The following is a 23017-nucleotide window of genomic DNA, read 5'->3' as shown; positions in this document are numbered from 1 at the left end:
ATCACAACTTTGACAAGATTGTCCTCAGAGTCTAAAAGGCAAGCCAATAAATTTTCATTATGATCTTTCTAATATTGTAGTGATAAAAGTTCCTTATTTCACATAGGTTTTGATCCTGGGTTGAATTACTGTTTACTGAATCAGATAGCAGAATCAATTCAAAGTTGCTATTTTGCATCCCATTATAAAGTATTTTATAATTTGTTTTAGTCACAGCACCAGGACATTCTCAAGGATATTGTGTTCAATAACTGAAGGTAAATATATCCACCTGATGACTTTGGTTTACTGGGGGAAAATATCAATTTAATGGTTTACTTGAAACATGCCTTCAAGCATTACCTTGTTATGGTTAGAGGACAATAAAAGAGTCTGAAACCTTGTTAAATGAAGGTGTAAGTAAAAAAAGGGAATCACGGCAGGTGATTGGATTTAAAGTACAGACCAACCATGATCCAATTGAATGTTGGAATAGGTTTCAGAAGCTCAACAGTTTCCTCTACGTCTGTAAGTTCTATTTGTACTGCATCAAAATTAGCTTGTCTGTCGAGTACAGCGACAATATCAATACAACATCATTTACACATAACCATTCTTAATGATGATGACCTGCATTATGTAATGTGTTGCATCATAAAAATAGGCGTACAATGCTTCAGTGGAAATCGGTTCAGATTTTCATTAAAATGGGAACAATAGACATGTGAGTGCATAACAGAATTGTACCGACAGAGAAACACTTTTTTCCCTTCCCCCCCTTACATATATCAGTTCCTGAGTATTTCAGCAGGTTTCCCATTTAGTATCTGTGTCCAGTAAAGCAGGAAATTTTTGAGTGCAATTCCTGTAATGTATGCAATTTGTAATGAGTAAAGAAGAAAAAAAAATTAGCAGTATTATCTTTATCACTGTTTTCAGTGGTTTTAGTCTTCAGCTTATTTACAGATGTCATATGAAAACTGAGCTGCTCAATGATTGAAGTGGCTTGCACACTCATAGTCAACACTGAGATTAACCACTTTCACATCGGCTCCCAGACTGCAATTCATAGAATCCCTACAGCATGGAAGCAAGCTCCATCGAGTCCATACCAACCAACTGAAGGGCACCTCACCCACCCTTTTCTGGAACCCAACATTTCCTATGGCTAATCCACCTACCCTGCACACTGGGCAATTTAGCATGGCCAATCTGCCTAATCTGCACATCTTCGGACTGGGGAGGGAAACCAGAGCACCTAGAGGAAACCTTCACTGACATGGGGAGAATGTGCAAACTCCACACAGACAGTGGCTTGAAACTAGAATTGAACCCACCTCCCTAATGCTGTAAGGCGTCAGTGGTAACCACTGAGCCACCACGCTGCAGTTATTCACAATAATTCTGCAACTGCTCTTTATAGCTTCTTTAGATTTACCTTTTGTTTCACTACTTGCTCCATTACTATGTACTTTTGCTTTATGTCGTCATACCTTTTATTGCTTCATCTTCTGACTTGTGCCATATTTCACAGCTTCCCTTTTATTCTTTGCTTCACTTTCCACAACTTTCACTGCCTCTGCTCTTGCTTAATACCTATTAGGCCTCGACTTTTACAGTTTTGATGAGAGATCCTTTCACAGTGAGTACTGATTATATTGTGTATTTCTAACTTCTTTTGTTTTTATTTCAGATTACCAACATCTCTTCTTCTACAGTTTTTGCTCTCATCAACTAATTACACATGGAGAACAGAAATTTATTTGAGGCATGAAAGGATATCGAGAATTACAATCCAGCGAAGGTTCAAAGTTTTAAGGAAATAAAAATCTACTTAAAACAACCAGGTTTAAAATGATACTAGAACCATATTAGGAAACGCTTATTGTTTACACAATATGTAATCATGTAATGATGGCCATATTAGATCTATCTTTTGTGATCTATTTTTAACTGGTGCTGAAACTTAGATACCAGCAAATTTTACACTACATATTATCCCGTGAATGCCTTTCATTTCAGAGAGTTTGATTTGAGCTCACTTTAAATGTGATGTATTCAAAATACATCATTTTTTTTGATATAAAAGATCTAATTGAAACTAGCATAGCAAGTCTCAGTTCTGTTCCTGGTTAATGTTTATCTATTGTACTAAGCTGCTTCTAACTCAGCACTACTTGCAGTTTCATTCAAAAATGTTACAAATTGGTATGGGACTAGAAAATGCAAGTGGGAGCATTTGCAGTACACTCTTCTAAGGTTGATGCAGCTAGGACAGAATACAGGTTGTAAAGGAAGCCTTGCTCTGCATCTAATCATGCTTTGCTTGACTTGGGTGTGTTTCTTATTGGAAAAGTGTTCCGTTTCCCTGCCCTATTTATATCATTTTTATCTTAGCACACAAAATTCACTTGATCAGTTGGGTGGTAGCAGTGGGAAAGTAGTGGGTAAGAGAATTATAGTAGTCTTTTTTTTGTAATTTGATGTTTCAAAATTGCCTCTTCAATGATAGCCATAGTAAGGTCACATCTGTAATGGGGAAGTTTCTCAAAGCAATGAGAAGCTGCTTTGAAGCAAGCCATTTTTCCTGAAAACTGAGATACTTGTATTGATTTAAAATGAGAATCTGGGAGTTATCTTTTAAGATGAGGGTGTTATTTAATGTCAATTAAAATTTATTTTAAAATTGTATTTTAATACAATATAAGGTATAATTTGCCCAGATTTTCTGAATTTGGCATTTTATAATGTGATAGATTGCAGCATGAGAGAATCACATAAATAAAATCTAGGCTGTTGGAAGAAAAAGCCAAGCTGTAAAATACATTTCAAAAATACAAGTCAATTGGCAGTGCCTTGACAACACATGATCAAATAAAGCTAGCACTGTGTATGATTTAGATCCTGATGTTTCACTCTCATCTTAAAAGATTTAGCAGTCAGTTGGAGACAGCATATAAAAATGTTTTTGCTTTTTTTTAAACATTTATTGTCAGATTATCTTTTGAGGAAGTAGAATAACTGTATTGGAGAATACGGGTCTTATTATGGACACCAAGTGGGGTTTATTATCTGTAATTAATGATCAGATCTCAGCAGGTTAAATTAATTACTGTTACTGATTGTGGCGATGAGCCCTCAGTCGTGATAGAAATCTGGGCAGATTTTTCCAATCATTTCTTTGCAATTGCTGAGGTGTTCTGGTGACTTTTGAGTGTGACACATGAAAGACAAAACACAAATCAACAAATCTGCCAGCCAGCTATTGTTGCTTTGAAGAAACAGTTTCAATCAGTTTGTTTCTTCTTTATGTCAAGTTGCCAGATGGCTTCGGTCTTTCAGAGGTTCTGTACCACGGGGCTTACAGAAAACTGTAGAGGCTTCAAAGGTCTTTTTTAATCTTAAGGAACATCACAGGGCTGAGAAAGTGACTGGCTCCCTGAAGTTCTCCCCCACAAAAGAGGCTCAGCACACCCATAATGAAAGCCAGATAAAGGGATTGCTGAAGAAAAAAAACAGGAGGAAAGCAGCAGTCGTCATTCTCTGGGTAATATTTCAAAAGAAATTCTGAAAGAAATTACACCTTCATGCTTCTTCGAACAACAGATAGATGGAAACAGAAAGATGTGCAGAAGTAAAATCATCTGACCTGCAAATTCATATTCAACACTCACCCCCGATAAGGTGATGCAATGACTCAAAGGAGTAAAACTTCTTTAAAAATTCATTTGCTTACTTCATATCATGGTGTGTAGATGAACCACAGGAAATTTTAGTTCACAGTTTTCTTACTAACTTTCAGCATTGCACAAAGTTCAGCAAAGGAAAATTGAATTGACTTTGGCCCTATTCCACGCAACAAAGAGGTTGCTTCTAAGGCAAAGAAGATCAAAAGGAATGAATGATTTCTTTTTTCTCTTTTGCTGTAGTTATGATATAGATCATCAGAGCAGTAAGTGGTAAGCAAGACACCTTTGATTTTGTTTGGACGCCCTGATGCTGGGCATTCTATTACAGCCAGGCTTGGCCTGTTCCCACACCAGGCAAGCAGAGTCTCTTAATTAAATTCATATTTGTTTTAATCTCCCTTTTCTTCTGATCTGACATCCAAGGATCATAACAAAAAAGTAATCTCTCTTGTTGTGAGGACCGCCAATGTTAGGTATTAAAATGATTGTACTGTACTAACCTGACAATTCTCAAGACAAGTACAGATTGGTCTGTGCGCATTGTACATCTGCTGAGAGGATAAGGCAGTGCTAATGAAATATGGTTGAGTGTTATAGTTGAACAGCTAATGCATTAAAGATCGCATAATCAGTTGAAACAGCAATAGCTGCATATCAATTTGGAATTCAAATGAAGATTTAATCGCAGTTGATACTATTTAATTTATTTTCATTGATAGTAAAAACTTTGCCTGTTTCAGGCAAAGAAAAACTAAGTAATTTTTAGAATGCAACAAATCAAAATCTCTGCAGCCTATTGTTCTGTGTAAAGCCCATTAAAAAAAACACTGGTTGCCCTGTCAAACCATTTCATGCAGACATTGAATTTGACATTTCTAATGATGTCCTTTGCTGTTTGACATTGGTATTATTGCTTTAAGGATTATTGCAGGTTTAAATTTTGATTTTTTTTAAACTTGTCCTTTCTATTACATATACAAATTGTTAATCTGTGGTGTTGGAAAAATAAATTGCAGCAAGAAACCAAAAGCCTCCTTTTGATTGCTATAAGACAAGGAAAGGTACATTGACTGAAATATGCAGCAAGTTGAAAATTTGCTGTCCATTAAATGTAAGTTTAAAGAGTTTAAATAGAGGTAAAATTATCTTTTGAGTTGATTGGCGTCATGAAACCTAGTGGGGTACAGTGATTCAAGGGGCAACTCACCACCACCTTCTCAAAGGAAACTGGGGATGGGCAATAAATGCTTGCCCAGCCACTGATGTCCCCATCCCATCAATTAGTTAAAATAACCAGATCACCTAAAGGTACATTGAACATTAATTCGAACATGTTCTTTTAAAAGAAGAAACAGATAGCTAAACTGACAACAGATGTAAATTCAATGGTTACCTGGAGAGAAAGTCCCTGGAATATCACACTAGATGAGGTGTGGTGGGACCTTCAAAGTGATGCACTTAAAAGGGATGAAATGAGACTGAAATGAAACAAACTGAACTGTAATTTTCCAGGAGTTATCCCAGACTGCGAACATGACTGGAGAATAGAGTGCAGTCTTAACCTTGTTGTAACGAACCAGGTGATTAGAAAGAGGGAACCAGTTCAGCCCTCCTCACCTAGGGTATGAAATAACATGGAGAACCTCACCTGGAAACTGACCTTAACATTGCACTCAATGGCCATTGTTGCAGTTGGTTAGCATCACAGAAAATATGCCTAACAAACCATAACCACCCCCTAGAAAATAATTAACTAATTTCCAGGAGCTTTAATGATTGACATGTAGCTGTCATCAATGGAAAAGAAAATGAATTATGTTGTGAAACTGAGGTAAATTTGCTATCAGCCAGTAATTACACGAATATGCATTGACCAATTTTACATAGAGTTCAGATTCACAAATTGTTAAAACTGTTAAAATTGTTAAAACCTCTCAGGTTTTAAATATAAGGACACAGAGTACAATGGCATTTTTAAACCCATACAACAATTATTTCATTGGAAGTTGTTCAGGGAAGGTTCACCGGGATGGTGGGATTACCTTATGAGCAAAGGCTCTAGGCTGGGACTCGACTCTGGAGTTCAGGAGAGTGAGAATTTATCTTACTGAAAATAAGATTTTTAAGGGGCTTGACAGGGTAAATGTTGAGAGGATGTTTCCCCTCATGGGAGAGTCTAGGACCAGAGGGCATAGTCTCCGATGAAGGGTATCACTTTAAGACTAAGATGAGAAGGAATTTCTTCTCTCAGAAGGTTGTGAGTCTTTGGAACACCTTGCTGCAGACAGCGGTGTGGACAAAGCCTATGTGTATATTTAAGGCTGAGATTGACTTTTAATCAGTAGTAGAATCAAGGGTTACGGGGGAAAAGCAGATAAGTGAACATGAGAAATGTTGATTGGCCATGATCCTGTTGAATGGCGGATCAGGCTTGAAGGGCCGGATGGCCTGTTCATGTTCCTATTTCTTACGGTCTTATGGTATAACACTGATGTTCATCATTATAGAGGGCTTTGAACAAGTATGTTGAGGGTGTTCTTGTGACAAAGTGTCAGTGCTCCTGATTCTGAGCCAGGAGTTTACATCACATCTGCTTCAGAGGTCTGTAATCTGTTGAACAGATTGATTAGAAAATAAAGACTTTCCACTAATACATTTGAGGCCTGGAGTGTATTACTACTCCATTAAACCCAATTTTTATTTCGCTTTCATAAATTTGATTTCTGTTTTGACATTTGTTACAGTCCCCTTTAAGGGGTTTTCATATTTTAATTTGGTTTTACTTGGTTTTATTCAAAACAGTATAAAGAGAAACTTTCCACTGAGATGCTTGAGGTCTTGCATGACAAGTGGGCACAAATAGGGGTTTGAGTGCATCATTATGCCACTGTATCAAATTTTAGTTACATTTAGTAGGTTTCCTTGAGTTACAATACTTCTCGAAGGAACTATTTGGCTTAATTTGGTTTAATTTGTTTCATGTTTTTCTTATAAAGTGGTATAATGAGAGACTGAGAGAGCACCCCTTCCAAATCCAATTTGATTTCGCTCCCTCCCCCTCTTCCTACCTCTCCCTCACTTTTAATGGTTTGCATTGCTCTCAACAGCTTAGCACGCAAAGTAATCAACTGGAAAACATGAATGATTACTGATGGTTGTTAATAGATGACAAAAAAATACAGGTGATTTAGTAAGGGGAAAAATGCATTCAGTGTTGTGCATAACAGCATTTCTAGTTACAAAAGGGCAAATTGAAAAAAACAAGAGACTAAGAGAGCTCTTCTCACACAGTGGTAATGTCCTTATGTCTGAGCCAGGAGATCCAATTAAAGTCCGACCTGTTTCAGATTTTTCTCATAACGTTTCTGATTTAAAAAGTTAAAGTAATTTGGAAAAGGCAACTATTTCCCTTTGTTGGGTAGTATGGGATAGACAACAATGATTTAAGATCATGAACAAAAGAGAGATGAGGAGAATTTTGATGAACAAATCATTACTAGGGTATTAAATATGCTAAATAGTGGTGGAAGCAGAATCTTCAAAGTTTTTAGAAATGAGATGAATAAATATTTGCGAAACCAAACATGGAAACATCTAGGGAAAGATGAGTGAATGGGATTATAGGAGATAGCTCATTCTGATGACTGGCTGAGAAGTAATGGACTGATATATTTTTAAAGAAAGTATCTAATTTATGGCAGTCTAACTTCTGTGGTGGGCACACTATTGGAGAGAATTCTGAGAGATAGTATTTATGATAATTTGGAAAAGCACAATTTGATGAGAAATAGTCAGCATGGCTTTGTGAGGGGCAGATCATGCCTCACAAGCCTTATTGAATTCTTGGAGGATGTGACAAAACACATTGATGAAGGTCGAGCAGTGGAATTGGTGTACATGGATTTTAGCAAGGCATTTGATAAGGTTCCCCATGGTAGGATCGTTCAGAAAGTAAGGAGGCATGGGATTCAGGGAAATTTGGCTATTGGATAAAGAATTGGCTGCCCAATAGAAGACAGAGGGTGGTAGTAGATGGAAAGTATTCAGCCTGGAGCTAGGTGACCAGTGGTGTTCCACAGGGATCTGTTCTGGGACCTCTGCTCTTTGTGATCTTTATAAATGACTTGGATGAGGAAGTGGAAGGGTGGGTTAGTAAGTTTGACATTGACACGAATGTTGGTGGAGTTGTGGATAGCATGGAGGGCTGTTGTAGGTTGCAACGGGACATTGACAGGATGCAGAGCTGGGCAAAGAAGTGGCAGATGGAATTCAACCCAGAAAAGTGTGAAGTGATTCATTTTGGAAGGCCGAATGTAGAATACAGGGTTATTGGCAGGATTCTCGGCAGTGTGGAGGAACGGAGGGATCATGGGGTCCACGTCCGTAGATCCCACAAAGTTGCCACCCAAGTTGATAGGTTTGTTAAGAAGGTGTATGGTGTGTCGGCTTTCATTGGCAGGGAAATTGAGTTTAAGAGCTGCGAGGTAATGCTGCAGCTCCAAAAAACCCTGGTTAGACCACACTTGGAATATTGTGCTCAGTTCTGGTCACCTCATTATAGGAAGCATATGGAAGCTTTAGAGAGGGTGCAAAGGAGATTTACCAGGATGCTGCTTGGACTGGAGGTCAGGTCTTATGAGGAAAGGTTGAGGGAGCTAAGGCTTTTCTCATTGGAGAGAAGAAGGATGAGAGGTGACTTGATCGAGATATACAAGATGATGAGGCATAGATAGAATGGATAGCCAGAGACCTTTTACTAGAGTGGAAATGACTATTATGAGGGGGCATAATTTTAAGGTAGTTGGAGGAGGATAAAGGGGAGATGTCAGAGGTAGGTTCTGTACACAGAGAGTGGTGGGTGTGTGGAATGCGCTGCCGGCAGTGGTAGAGGAGTCAGATACATTAGGGACATTCAAATGACTCATGGATAGGCACTTGGATGATCGTAAAAAGTAGGCTATGCAGGGTAATTTTATCTTAGAGAATAGGATAATAGGTTGTCACAACATTGTGGACTGAAGGGCCTGTACTGTGCTGTACTGCTCTGTTTCATGTTCTATGATTAAGGTCAACCTTTTTTTCAAGACAGAGCATTTAACCTGCATATAAGCAAACAGCGCTAATCACAGCCTGTCTTATTCCCAACTGCTTTAGTCCCATTCTTTCATTTGCCTCTCCAATCGAATGTCAATTTAAAATAAAATAATCAACCTGTTTTGATTTAACTTTGTGACCATCACATCATATGGCTAGACTTGAATATGGATCAGAAGATAGATGTGTTATCACTGTTCCACTGTACCATTTGCTTTCTAATGTTGAAAATTATTATTAGTCAACTTGTTTTGATATGTTATTACACACCTCCGGGCCAGGTAAGACTTGGATCAGGACCTCTAGGCCCAGAAGTACAGACTGTAATTCTGTCCCACAGGAACGTTGCCCAGATAATTTTTGCCTTAGTCATGAACATTGGAAGGGCATCCTATTCTCATATCTTTGTGGGAAGCAGTTTCTCTTCCTGGGTCTTGATGAAAGGGTTGAGGCAAGAAGATCAAATCACTCACCTGGCCATGAACAGAGCACAGAAAATAAAACAATGCTGTTGTACTGTGAAAATACATGTTAGCCAGCATAGTTAGAGACGCTCAATGTGTACTCACAACAATTTAGATTTATGTCATGGAGAGTAAAGCCAACCATCACAATAAGACTTGCCAAGACAGTATTTCTGGCAGCCGCTTAACCAGTCTGGGTATGATTGTAGCTTCAGCAGATCTGTGGGTCCTGAAGAAAGGTCACTTAGCCTGAAACATTGACTCTGCTTTCTGTCCACATCTGTTGCCAAACCTGCTGAGTTTCTCTTGCAATTTTCAGCTTTCTAGCATCCTCAGTTTTTGCTTTTTTGTTGAGCCATTAACAATACTTTGGAGCTGTGAGAATCCAGTGATGGAGGTGGACCTCATTTTTGTCTCTGCCTGGAAGGCTCCTTTGGTCTGGAATTGAATGCATTGTTCAGCTTTTATTAAAAAAGGTTATCTGTGAGATATAGATCAGTGTGTAGCATTTGACGCAGCTTTGACAGTTACTGGAAGGACAGTAATGTGAGGTTTGAGATCTCCTGCTACAGTGACACAAATCTCTTTGACCAGTTTCCTCAAGAATCCTACTCTCCCGCAACACTCAGTCATCTCACAGTAACTCCTTCTTTTCCAGCAGATCCTATGATTATGATATGCCCTATATGTCCCATCAGCTGTGTGTCCCTCCTGATGCCCAGCTTTCCTACAGGCTGTATTGTTCCTCATTATTGTTGATCTAAAAATCTGATAGTCATGCCCCTTTGTGAGCTGCTGCCCATGTTTGCTCACCTGGTCCTCTAATTATGTTTGGTGGTCTTGCTCTCTACTCTCTATGTCCTTGCAAAGACTGGAGATAACAAACCCTAGCGTTGACTGGCTTTTAGCCCTTTCTCCTTGTATTAATCAATCCATATCCACATCTGCAAGCATTTATTCCCTACACTACCTATGCTCAGTAGCAGCAGTGTGTACTATCTACAAGATGCACTGCAGGAATTCAGCAAAGATCTCAGACAGATCCTTTCAAAGCTATAACGACATCCACCTTGAAGGACAAGGGTAACAGTACATGGGAACACCACCAGCTGCAAATTCCCCTTTGAACCAATCACCATCCTAACTTGGAAATATACCACCGTTACTACACTGCTGATGGGTCAAAATCCTGGAATTCCATCCATTAGGATATTGTGGGTCAACCCATAGCAAATGGACTGCAGTGATTCAAGGAGGCAAATCACCACCACCTTGTCGAGGGCAACTAGGGATTGGCAATATACTGCTGACTAGCTAGTGATACCCACATCCCATGACTGCATAAAAGAAAATTACCTGTATCGTATTGGTCAAGTGATCCTCAGCTCATTTCACCTCCTCATTGGGCTAACTGAATTTCTGGCTAAGCCATGATTGGCTCCCAGCTGTGCTCCAACCTCCACTCAGTTTGCTTGCTTGGGACAACATAAGCAATCTGCAAGTCTTGTTGAATCAGAATGTGCCCTTCACATCCCTGTCCTGGTGAAATTCGCCAGCAGGAATGGCATCGAAGTACCCACTGGGAGATGAAATATCAGCTCTGTGAGTCTGATCGGCCTCAACTCTGGCAGATACACTGCAATGGGATTGATTGCCCCTAATTTAGTCAGGGAATATTAGCCAGATTTCTGCTGATTGTTAGGTTCAATTTTCAGGGCTTGTTTTGACTGTAGAACTTTATGCTGATAACGATTTAAAGACTTCGGGAAAAACAAGTTAGCGGAGATATCTCTGAATTATTTTAATGCTCCTCAAAGTACTCTTAATCTTATGAAATTACAACTCTCTTTTCTGTACATATGAACAACATTTTTTTAAAGTAATAAAAATTGCTTTTCGATTTGTTGAGAAGCCAGCCAGTCAATCAAAATTGAATTTAATTTGTAAATAGGATACACTTTATGGCTCTAGGATATTTTTAAACACAAAACAGATTTTGCAGTGGTTAAAATGTCAATTAAAACATTTTAATAATGATTATCCTATCAATAAAACAGTCTACGCACATAATGCAATTCTTTGCTGAAGACAAGCACAGCTGTTTTCCACTGTGGTTTTGCTGTCAGGTATAATCTACTTACAGTCAACATAATTTCAAAACAAACTGGTGTATGTAACAACTGGCATCATGCCTATGTGTAATATATGTTTTAAAAGACATGCTGCTGTTCACTTCCCAAACATACTATGCCATTACCAACACCACAGTTTGGACCTCTGTAATGTTGTCCAATTTCACCACTGCCTTAGCTCATTAGCTGCTGAAATGTTCACCCTCATCTTTGTTACCCCTGGACCTGAATATTCTAACGCTCTCCGAGCCAGCCTCCTGCGATCATCTCCCTTCATTAATTTTAGCTCATACTAAGATCTGGTGCTTGTATCCTAACACACATTGAACAAATTAGCTATCTCATTCACTCATTTCTCTGAGCTCACTGGCCTACATTCACTCCAGGATTGACAATGCTTTAATTATAAGTTTCTCATTCTAGTTATCAAATCCCTCAATAGCCTTTCTCCTCCTTATCTGTGTAACATTTTCAACCCTCTCTGAACTCTGAGCTTCTACATTTCTGGCCTCATATCCTTGCCCTATTTTACTTGCTCTACAATTGATGACCCTTTTTTCAACTGGCTGGCTCATAAACTCTGGAGCTCCCTCTGTAAACCATCTCTCGCTCTCCCCTGTCCTTTAAACAATACTTAGAACTTGGTTTAGTCTTTTGTTCAAAAGAAATTCAGTCAAATTTTATTTGTTACCACAGCTGTAAAGTGCCTTAGGATGATTCACAATGTTGTCGGTAGTGCATCAGTGCAAGTTGCTATTATTGTATTCCAAGCTATAGTTTAAGCATATATGTCAGCCACATTAGAACAGAAGTAATGGGATGGCAACTTATTTTTCCACCTTTGGAATAACATTCATCAAAATGCACTTAGCCCTTTTTTCAAATATTGCTTTCTGTTGACGGGTTATGTAACAGCTAATGGTTTGCAATTTATTTATTCACAAAGTCAGACCCCCATTTCTTCACATTACTCTCTCAGGGGCTTCAATCATTTCAAGCAACGTCTACATAACATCATCCAGACTTCAAATCCAGGGCCTCCAAAGAAGAAAGGGAAGTTGGCAATAGGGAAGTTCACTTGTATGCTCCGGTCAAGTCATTGTCCTTTATATAATGCATGCTTGCAATCACAGTGATGAGAACTTTGTCAGAAAGAGTCAGAACTGCTGATGCTGGAGTCAGAGATAACACAGTTTGGAGCTGGAGAAACACAGCTGGCCAGGCAGCATCAGAGGAGTAGGAAAGTTGATGTTTTGGGTCAGTACTTCTTCAGAAACTTCATGTTCTATAAGTGGTGGTATTCAGCTTCTCCCCTGTTCAGGTTCATCAATGAGATGCTGCAGGTCACAATCAGTGAAATTGTAGCTGTATCTTCTCTGCCCTGTATGAGACATTTTTGTAAAGCAGCATGAAAACATTCATGGATATCCAGTCAAGTTGACTGAGAGCCAACTGACTTGAGACATTCATTGTTGCTTACGTGCCTTCTGTTGTGAAATTCAGCCAGGAGTTATTTCTGAAATGCTGTCTTTAAATTAATCCACCAATTAATAATTACCATTTTACACAGATTTTACAGGAACTTTTCCACTGGATACACCAATGAGCAGAAGTAGGTCTGAAAAAGAAAATTTTAATGGGAATACCTTTCATGGCTATTGGTTGGTACAATGCATTTCACATTGTCACGATGCATAACTCTTAAGCTACTTTTCCACTGGATACGCCAATGAGCAGAAGTAGATCTGAAAAAGAAAATTTTAATGAGAATACCTTTCATGGCTATTGGTTGGTACAATGCATTTCACATTGTCACGATGCATAACTTTTAAGCTATGATGTGCATACTTTGCTGATATCCTTTATTTCACTTATCACAATGGAATAGAATTAGGCATTGGAAAAGAAGAATGAAATAGGAGCATGCATAAACTGCTTCCTTTTCAGTATAAGTGGTAATATGAGTAAAAGGAAATTAAACGTGATAACGTAAATGTAATATTTTTCTTTTGAGTGTCTAGAAGGCAAAGCATGTCTTTTGTTCCAGAAATATATAGAAAATCTGCCAGCATGGAAATCAAATAGAAAATGTTGGAAATGTAAAGCAAGGTGGCTGGGGGTTGAAAGAGAAAAGCCTAGTTCATGCCTTGTGTGCAAAAACATCAAAAGGACTGACTTGAGCTGTTAATCATTTTCAAATGCTAATAGACACGCTATTACACATTGTTTTCTCTTTTAACTTGTGTTTAATGCAGCATTATTGATTAGCCAGTGGGTACTAACATTGATATAACAATATTCTAAGCATGCTACCTGAATTTGTTGAATGCTATTTTGAGCAATTAGCTTCTGATGTTATAGTCCAATCTTCGGTATGGCCTATTCAAACAGAAGCTTTTAAGTTAATTAAAACCTTGTGCTGGAATAGGCTCTCCAAAGCTTTAATTAACTCAGTGCCGCCTGATTCAACTTTATACCTTTCAGAGTTTGCACTACAGTTATTCCAAAAGTTTCCAATGAATAATCCATTACTGTTCTTTGAATTTTACCTTCCTGCTAATAATTGATCCAAAGACGAGTTCAAGAGGACATGTTTTAAAGTTACAAACACTGATAGTTTACGTACTGCCTGATGAAGTTTGCACAATGTGTCTTTTGATTAAGCATATTTGAACATTTATGTCAATGGAAAAAAATCTTGTGCCATCATATGGGATGGAAAGGTATATAAACAAGGATTTCCTGGGCAAGCTCATTTGCATAGTGATAGTGATTGACTTAGTTTTTTGTAAGATGGGAGCCATTCATCCAGTGGAAGAACTCTGTTTTCAGTAAGTCGCCTATGTAGTTTCACTTACTTTCAGTATGTGAAATATGCAGCAACAAGCTTTTTTCTGATGAAGGGTCTCGGCCCGAAACATCAGCTTTTATGCTCCTAAGACGCTGTGTGGCCTGCTGTGTTCATCCAGCTCCACACTTTCTTATTTCCAATTTATCCATGGTCAGTAGGTTAATTGCAAACTGAATCTAGACCCGTGCCATCTTCTGAGGATTCCGTTATGTTTGAATGTGAATTTGGGTGCAGCATGGATCGACTTGCTCTCTATCATGCCTCTACCCAAGTAAGAAGGGAGACATTACAGTATTGATAAAAACCAGTAAGATATATAAAAACAGACAGTAAAAGCTTCTGCAAGTATACAAACTGGTAAAGATTAGCTAATGTTAGTGTGGTCCCTTAGAGGATAAGACTAGTACATTAATAATGATAAATATCAATTTAGAAGAAGTAATTTATATTTGTCTTCATAGAAGAGAGACACAGAAAGTATCCTAAGAATAGTAAGAAGTCAATTCAAAAGGGAGTCATGAAGTTAAATCAATCATCATCACTAGAGAAAAAAAATATGGAAAACTAATGGTTTTAATCTTCCAGAGGTCCCTGGATTCTGCAAATATCCTAATGAATTGATAAGCCAGACTTCTTTTCAACAATTCAGCAAACTAGAGGCCAATTAGCCTAATGTCAATGAAAGGGAAAACGCTGGAATTCACTATTATAGAAGCATTTGCAAGACATTTAGGAAATCATAATACAATCAAGCAGAGTCAATAGAGTTTTACAGAAAGGAATTTATGTTTGACAAATTTGTTAGATTTCTTTGAGGATGTGAGAATTTGGCCAGATAATGGGTAACAAGTAGATGTAGTGTTTTAAAAAATTTATATGTAACATTCCATAAGATGCCACATAAAAGAATACTACACAAGATAAATGCTCATGGAATTGTGGGTGATCTTTTAGCATAGATTTAAGACTCATTAACTAACATGAATCAAAGATTTGGGATAGTAGGGCATTTTCAAATTGGCAAATTGTAACTGGGGCTGCAGCAATCAGTGCTCAGTTTGTAAATATTTATGAACTATATTAGTGAGTTGGATGAAGGGACTGATGTATTTTGTCAAAAATACTGATGCTACAAAGATAGGAAGGAGAGTAAGCAGTAAGGAGTACACAAAGACCCTCGATTTACACCATGATGAAAATTTTCTTTTTTGTGTCAAAATATTGGAAGAAGTCATAAATCCTGAGACCAAGGGGGAAGTAATGGTCTAGTGATACTATCGCTAGACCATTAATCCAGAGATCCAGATAGTGTTCTGGGGGCTCAGGTTCAAATCCCACCACAGCAGACGGTGGAATTTGAACTCAATAAAAATATCTGGAATTAAGAATCGGATGATGACTGTGAAGCCATTGTCGATTGTCAGAAAAACCCATCTGGTTCACAGATGTCCTTTAGGGAAGGAAACTGCCATCCATACCTGGTCCGGCCTAAATGTGAATCCAGACTGACAGCAATGTGGTTGGCTCTTAACTGCTGTCTGGGCAATTAGGGATGGACAATAAATGCTGCCTAGCCGGTGACATCTTCATCCCATGAATGAATAAAGAAAAAAAAATTCTCAGGGAGGCAGAACTGGGGGTTGGGCTGCCAAAGACACCAAATACTCACTCCAATAGTTTCTGAGCAGACTTTTGCATAAGCAATTCCAGGATTTGCAAATAATTAATTTCCTGATGTGGTTTTGTACCTTGAACAAAAGAGTTAACAATTTCTTAAGCACACCTTGCATATGTACGAACAGCGATGTAATTATCCGCTGCCCATACTGAATTCCTATTTTGGAATTCCTGGTGTTTGGAAGCCAGAATTTGGAGATTAGACTCAGGTTAAAGAGATCTGTTCTCAGTGTGCTTCCTTTCAGACAGCTAGGATACCCTTTTGGAAACTCGAGAGAGCCTTCCAAAAGTAGGGAAGTTGTACATAATGGTAATTATGATGTTCGGCTGCCAGGGGGGTAGAGTATTAGACTGGTAGGGAGGCAGTTAGTAGGGTAGAGGGGTTGCCAGGTAACCAGATGAGTGGGATAGAGTCGCCAGATATGTAGAGTTCCATGTGGGTAATGTGCCTGGTTTCCAGGTAACTAGTGTGCCATGTGTAGGGCAAGGGTGCCATGTGAGTAGGGTATCAGGATATCAAATAAGGAGGGGGCTACCTGGGTAGGGAATAGGGAGCCAGGTGTTTAAGATATCACATTGAAAGAGGGTAGGTGCTAAGTGGGTCAAGTGCCAGGGTGCAAGGTGATAAGAGTGCCATGTAAGTTATCCAGTATTTAAGGTAGGTTGGAATGGGCAGGAGATTTTTTGTTCCAGCCAGGGGATGGAGGGTGAGTGTCAAATCCAGGTGGTATGGTTGGGTCTGGCAGCATGGTGGGATGAAATATTGGGTGTGGAGTGAGGAAGTGGGTGTCAGGTTGAGGGAGTGGGGAAAGGCAGTGAAAGTCATCCGAGGGAGGTGTACTTAGGGGTGTGTGAGTGAAGTATGGGGTCAGTTGAGTAATTACTCTGGAGTTAGACCATTTATTTCATAGCCTAACGTTTCCTAAGTAACTATGTACTTTATTAGAATCTTCTGAATTCTCTGTTTTAAATGAGATTTGTTTCTGTTGTAGAGGAATTGACCAGCAGAATCTTCAATTTCCCAGCCAATGTCTTTTGAGTCTGCTGTGAAGGGGATTCTGCAGAGTCCCATGTCCACCTCCCACCTACACTGGCCACCACAAAATGTAAGTCAATGTTTAACTGGTAAGAGGCCAGCGAATGCTGGGGTACATAAAGACCTTGGTGTCCTTGTACCTAAACATAGAACATTATATTTAGTGCAATGTGTTTAGAGCATAAAAGTAAGGCAGTCTTCCTATAGCTATACAGAGCAATAGTGAAATCACATGCAGATTACTGCAATAACACAGAGACAGACAGTCAAATCAAATTAGCCTTCCTATGCCTGTATTCGCAACACAGTGAAATTAAACTACCAAAGTTCCCAAATATTCACTCCAATGGTTCCTAAGCAGAGTTTTGAAAAACCAACTCCAGAATTTGTGAACAACCAATTTCCAGACTGTGGTTTTGTATCTTAAACAAAAGACTGAACAATTTATTAACTACATAATATGTTCAGCATTAGAAAATTAAACAACAGTGAGCTGATTAATCTTGTTCTTTAAACCTGAAACATTATTATCATGCCCTTTCATGCAAAAGACAGAGAAACAATGCAGTTAAGGAATAAATAAAAGAAAATAACAAAACTGGCCAGATTGCTTAAATTATTTTCATATTGCATTGTCTCACAGACATAAGTATGGACTCTTTGGCTACTCTTTTTCAAAATGATCAGGGGTACCTTCTGAGTTCAGCCACGCAAAGGCATCTATGCTTGTGACTCAGTTTTATACACTTTCGGCTTCTGGAATCTTGTGTCTCAGATTAGGCTAGTTGCTTTCAAATCTTTGCACTGTCTCAGCAGTGTTGTAGATCTTTGTCCTAGAAAATACGGTTCAAAGGTATAACAGTAAAGTTAGTTCCACCTGATAGACTGATCACCTCTTTCCAAACCCTCAGTTCCCATTCAAGTACTGCCATTTGCTTGGATATAAGGTCTCTTTCAGATTTGCTAGAACCAATTTCCAGGTACTGATCTTTAATAGCCAACTGCTGTTGTCTCTTTAAACACATTGTTCTTCCTGGGATCATGGTGTCTGTTACAAACTTTTTAATTAATATTCAGGCTGTAATTAACGTTCAGGCCTGACCTCACAAACAAACAAACCTTGTTTACTCTGTGATAATGGGAACTGCAGATGCTGGAGAATCCAAGATAATAAAATGTAAGGCTGGATGATCACAGCAGGCCCAGCAGCATCACAGGAGCACAAAAGCTGACGTTTCGGGCCTAGACCCTTCATCAGAGAGGGGGATGGGGAGAGGGTTCTGGAATAAATAGGGAGAGAGGGGGAGGCGGACCGAAGATGGAGAGAAAAGAAGATAGGTGGAGAGGAGAGTATAGGTGGGGAGGTAGGGAGGGGATAGGCCAGTCCAGGGAAGACGGACAGGTCAAGGAGGTGGGATGAGGTTAGTAGGTAGGAGATGGACGTGCGGCTTGGGGTGGGAGGAAGGGATGGGTGAGAGGAAGAACAGGTTAGGGAGGCAGAGACAGGTTGGACTGGTTTTGGGATGCAGTGGGTGGAGGGGAAGAGCTGGGTTGGTTGTGTGGTGCAGTGGGGAGAGGGGACGAACTGGGCTGGTTTTGGGATGTGGCGGGGGAAGGGGAGATTTTGAAGCTGGTGAAGTCCACATTGATACCATTGGGCTGCAGGGTTCCCAAGCGGAATATGAGTTGCTGTTCCTTCAACCTTCGGGTGGCATCATTGTGGCACTGTAGGAGACCCATGATGGACATGTCATCTAAATAATGGGAGGGGGGAGTGGAAATGGTTTGCGACTGGGAGGTGCAGTTGTTTATTGTGAACTGAGCGGAGGTGTTCTGCAAAGCAGTCCCCAAGCTTCCGCTTGGTTTCCCCGATGTAGAGGAAGCCACACCGGGTACAGTGGATGCAGTATACCACATTGGCAGATGTGCAGGTGAACCTCTGCTTAATGTGGAAAGTCATCTTGGGTCCTGGGATAGGGGTGAGGGAGGAGGTGTGGGGTCAAGTGTAGCATTTCCTGCGGTTGCAGGGGAAGGTGCCGGGTGTGGTGGGGTTGGAGGGCAGTGTGGAGCGAACAAGGGAGTCGCGGAGAGAGTGGTCTCTCCAGAAAGCAGACAGGGGTAGGGATGGAAAAATGTCTTGTGTGGTGGGGTCGGATTGTAGATGGCGGAAGTGTCGGAGGATGATGCGTTGTATCCAGAGGTTGGTAGGGTGGTGTGTGAGAACGAGGGGGTCCTCTTTGGGCGGTTCTGGTGGGGGCGGGGTGTGAGGGATGTGTTGCGGGAAATGCGGGAGATGCGGTCAAGGGTGTTCTGGACCACTGTTGGGGGAAAGTTGCGGTCCTTGAAGAACGTGGACATCTGGGATGTGCGGGAGTGGAATGCCTTATTGTGGGAGCAGATGCAGCGGAGGCGGAGGAATTGGGAATAGTGGATGGAATTTTTGCAGGAGGATGGGTGGGAGGAGGTGTATTCTAGGTAGCTGTGGGAGTCGGTGGGCTTGAAATGAACATCAGTTACAAGCTGGTTGACTGAGATGGAGACTGAGAGGTCCAGGAGGGTGAGGGATGTGCTGGAGATGGCCCAGGTGAACTGAAGGTTGGGGTGGAAGGTGTTGATGAAGTGGATGAACTGTTTGAGCTCCTCTGGGGAGCAAGAGGCGGCGCCGATACAGTCATCAATGTAACGGAGGAAGAGGTGGGGTTTGGGGCCTGTGTAGGTGCGGAAGAGGGACTGTTCCACGTAACCAAGAAAGAGGCAGGCATAGCTGGGGCCCATGCGGGGTGCCCAATGCCACCCCCTTAGTCTGTAGAAAGTGGGAGGAATCGAAAGAGAAGTTGTTGAGGGTGAGGACGAGTTCGGCTAGGCGGATGAGGGTGTCGGTGGAGGGGGCTGGTCGGGCCTGCGGGACAGGAAGAAGTGGAGGGCCTTGAGGCCCTACAAAGAGGCAGGCATAGCTGGGGCCTATGCGGGTGCCCATGGCCACCCCCTTAGTCTGTAGGAATCCCCCACCACATCCCAAAAGCAGCCCAGTTCGTCCCCTCCCCCCACTGCACCACACAACCAGCCCAGCTCTTCCCCTCCACCCACTGCATCCCAAAACCAGCCCAGCCTGTCTCTGCCTCCCTAACCTGTTCTTCCTCTCACCCATCCCTTCCTCCCACCCCAAGCCGCACGTCCATCTCCTACCTACTAACCTCATCCCACCTCCTTGACCTGTCCGTCTTCCCTGGACTGACCTATCCCCTCCCTGCCTCCCCACCTATACTCTCCTCTCCACCTATCTTCTTTCCTCTCCATCTTCGGTCCGCCTCCCCCTCTCTCCCTATTTATTCCAGAACCCTCTCCCCATCCCCCTCTCTGATGAAGGGTCTAGGCTCGAAACGTCAGCTTTTGTGCTCCTGAGATGCTGCTTGGCCTGCTGTGTTCATCCAGCCTCACATTTTATTATCTTGGAATTCTCCAGCATCTGCAGTTCCCATTATCTCTAATACTATTTTAACCCCACTGCGAAGCCTCTTCCAGTGATGCCTAACCTGAAGAAGTTACCCTCCTCCCTCCGGACCAACCTCAGGGAATCTCTCTCCCATTGCAACTCTCTTGTAATCTCTTCGGCCTTGAAACTGCTTGACCATGTCCTTAAGCAAACCAGGTACCACAGCCACATCACCTTCCTTAGCACCTGCCTACGGAACCAGATCATCCCCAAGGGACTACAGTCCACATTTCAGCCTTCCCAATTTGGCCCCAACCGTGACCACCTCTACACCCAGAATATTCAGACCCTTCAGAAGCGTTTCTCCCTGCGAGTCCTGAAACAGACACTCGCAGCCATGCACCGGCACCTCCAGGCACTGCAATCCAGCCTGCCCCAGCTCAGAGCCTCCCTCTCCCAGACCTGCAAAGGACCTCTGCTGTTTTTTATCCTCCGCAGGATCCACAGACTGAATACCCAGTTTCACACAGCTTTACTGGACACCAAAAATCGTAAGTACAACCAACTCACTGGCCCCTGCCACCCACAAGAGGATTCCTGCGCCTCCCAAATCCCGACTCTGTCCCTGCCCCTCCCCCACCATGCACCCGCCGCCATTGACCATGAGGACACGGCCGGAGACCCCACCGATGACGTCACATCCGCCTCCGCCAGCCACAGAACTTCTGGAACCGCTGCTGCAGTCACCACCTCCACGTCCAGGTACAACACCTCACACACCACCCTCACCGCAGCTGCTGCCGCCCACCCCGATACTCCAACCGCCGACGGAACCCCGCCCACGGCTGACGCCGACGGAACCCCGCCCACGGCCGACGGAACCCCGCCCACGGCCGACGCCGACGGAACCCCACCCACGGCCGACGCCGACGGAACCCCGCCCACGGCCGATGACCTCATCGCTCCGCCCACAACCTCCACAGCCAGCAACCCCAGAGAAGACAGCCACACTGAACCCTGCCGCATCTTCACCATCCCCCCAGACCTCCCACTGACTGAGGACGAACGGTCAGTCCTGAGCAAGGGGCTCACCTTTGTCCCCTACAACCACACATCAACAAATACCAGTCACGGCTGGACATAGAGCAGTTTTTCCGCCGTCTTCGCCTCCATGCCTACTTCTTCAACCGGGAACCTAACCCTCCTTCCACTGACCCCTTCACCCGCTTCCAACACAAGTCCTCCTCCTGGACACCACCCCCAGGCCTCCTACCCTCCCTCGACCTCTTCATCTCCAACTGCTGTCGAGACATTAACCGCCTCAACCTCTCCACCCCTCTCACCCACTCCAACCTCTCCCCCGCAGAACGGGCAGCCCTCCGCTCCCTCCGCTCCAACCCCAACCTCACCATTAAACCCGCAGACAAGGGTGGCGCAGTGGTAGTATGGTGCACTGACCTCTACATCGCCAAGGCCAGACGCCAACTCTCCGACACCACCTCCTACCGCCCCCTCGATCATGACTCCACACCCGAGCACCAAACTATCATCTCCAACACAATTCACGACCTCATCACTTCAGGGGACCTCCCACCCACAGTCTCCAACCTCATTGTTCCCCAACCCCGCACGGCCCGTTTCTATCTCCTTCCCAAAATCCACAAACCTGCCTGCCCTGGTCGACCCATCGTCTCAGCCTGCTCCTGCCCCACCGAACTCATCTCCACCTATCTGGACTCCATTTTCTCCCCTTTGGTACAGGAACTCCCCACCTACGTACGTGACACCACCCACGCCCTCCACCTCCTCCAGGACTTCCAATTCCCTGGCCCCCAACACCTCATATTCACCATGGACGTCCAGTCCCTATACACCTGCATTCCGCATGCAGATGGCCTCAAGGCCCTCCGCTTCTTCCTGTCCCGCAGGCCCGACCAGTCCCCCTCCACCGACACTCTCATCCGCCTAGCTGAACTCGTCCTCACCCTCAACAACTTCTCTTTTGAGTCCTCCCAATTCATACAGACTAAGGGGGTGGCCATGGGCACCCGCATGGGCCCCAGCTATGCCTGCCTCTTTGTAGGTTACATGGAACAGTCCCTCTTCTGCACCTACACAGGCCCCAAACCCCACCTCTTCCTCCGGTACATTGATGACTGTATCGGCGCCGCCTCTTGCTCCCCAGAGGAGCTCGAACAGTTCATCCACTTCACCAACACCTTCCACCCCAACCTTCAGTTCACCTGGGCCATCTCCAGCACATCCCTCACCCTCCTGGACCTTTCAGTCTCCATCTCAGGCAACCAGCTTGTAACTGATGTCCATTTCAAGCCCACCGACTCCCACAGCTACCTAGAATACACCTCCTCCCACCCATCCTCCTGCAAAAATTCCATCCCCTGTTCCCAATTCCTTCGCCTCCGCCTCATCTGCTCCCACGATAAGACATTCCACTCCCGCACATCCCAGATGTCCAAGTTCTTTAAGGACCGCAACTTTCCCCCCACAGTGATCGAGAATGCCCTTGACCGTGTCTCCCATATTTCCCGCAACACATCCCTCACACCCCGCCCCTGCCACAACTGCCCTAAGAGGATTCCCCTCGTTCTCACACACCACCCTACCAACCTCCGGATACAACGCATCATCCTCCGACACTTTC

The 23017-nt window shown here is 42.6% G+C and overlaps 2 long non-coding RNA genes across 2 annotated transcripts in view; one reads left to right on the top strand and one right to left on the bottom strand.

Moving 5' to 3' along the window:
- Positions 1–1550: 1550 nt before the first annotated feature.
- Positions 1551–23017, top strand: part of LOC125459993 (uncharacterized) — a 31470-nt gene continuing 10003 nt past the window's right edge. Inside the window, exons 1-2 of the long non-coding RNA XR_007249148.1 lie at positions 1551–1621; positions 16879–16992. This is a non-coding gene — a long non-coding RNA (uncharacterized LOC125459993). The remainder of the gene's footprint in view (positions 1622–16878; positions 16993–23017) is intronic.
- The window catches only part of LOC132210621 (uncharacterized), a 61762-nt gene continuing 50035 nt past the window's right edge, over positions 11291–23017 (bottom strand). The window contains exons 2-3 of the long non-coding RNA XR_009446758.1: positions 13005–13103; positions 11291–12739 (exon numbers count right to left, since the gene is read on the bottom strand). This is a non-coding gene — a long non-coding RNA (uncharacterized LOC132210621). The remainder of the gene's footprint in view (positions 12740–13004; positions 13104–23017) is intronic.

This window comes from Stegostoma tigrinum, chromosome 16 (genome assembly GCF_030684315.1).
Source record: "Stegostoma tigrinum isolate sSteTig4 chromosome 16, sSteTig4.hap1, whole genome shotgun sequence".
In the NCBI taxonomy this organism is placed as follows: Eukaryota; Metazoa; Chordata; class Chondrichthyes; order Orectolobiformes; family Stegostomatidae; genus Stegostoma; species Stegostoma tigrinum.
Note: the sequence above shows the minus strand (reverse complement) of the source record. Positions and strands in the feature narration are given on the sequence as shown.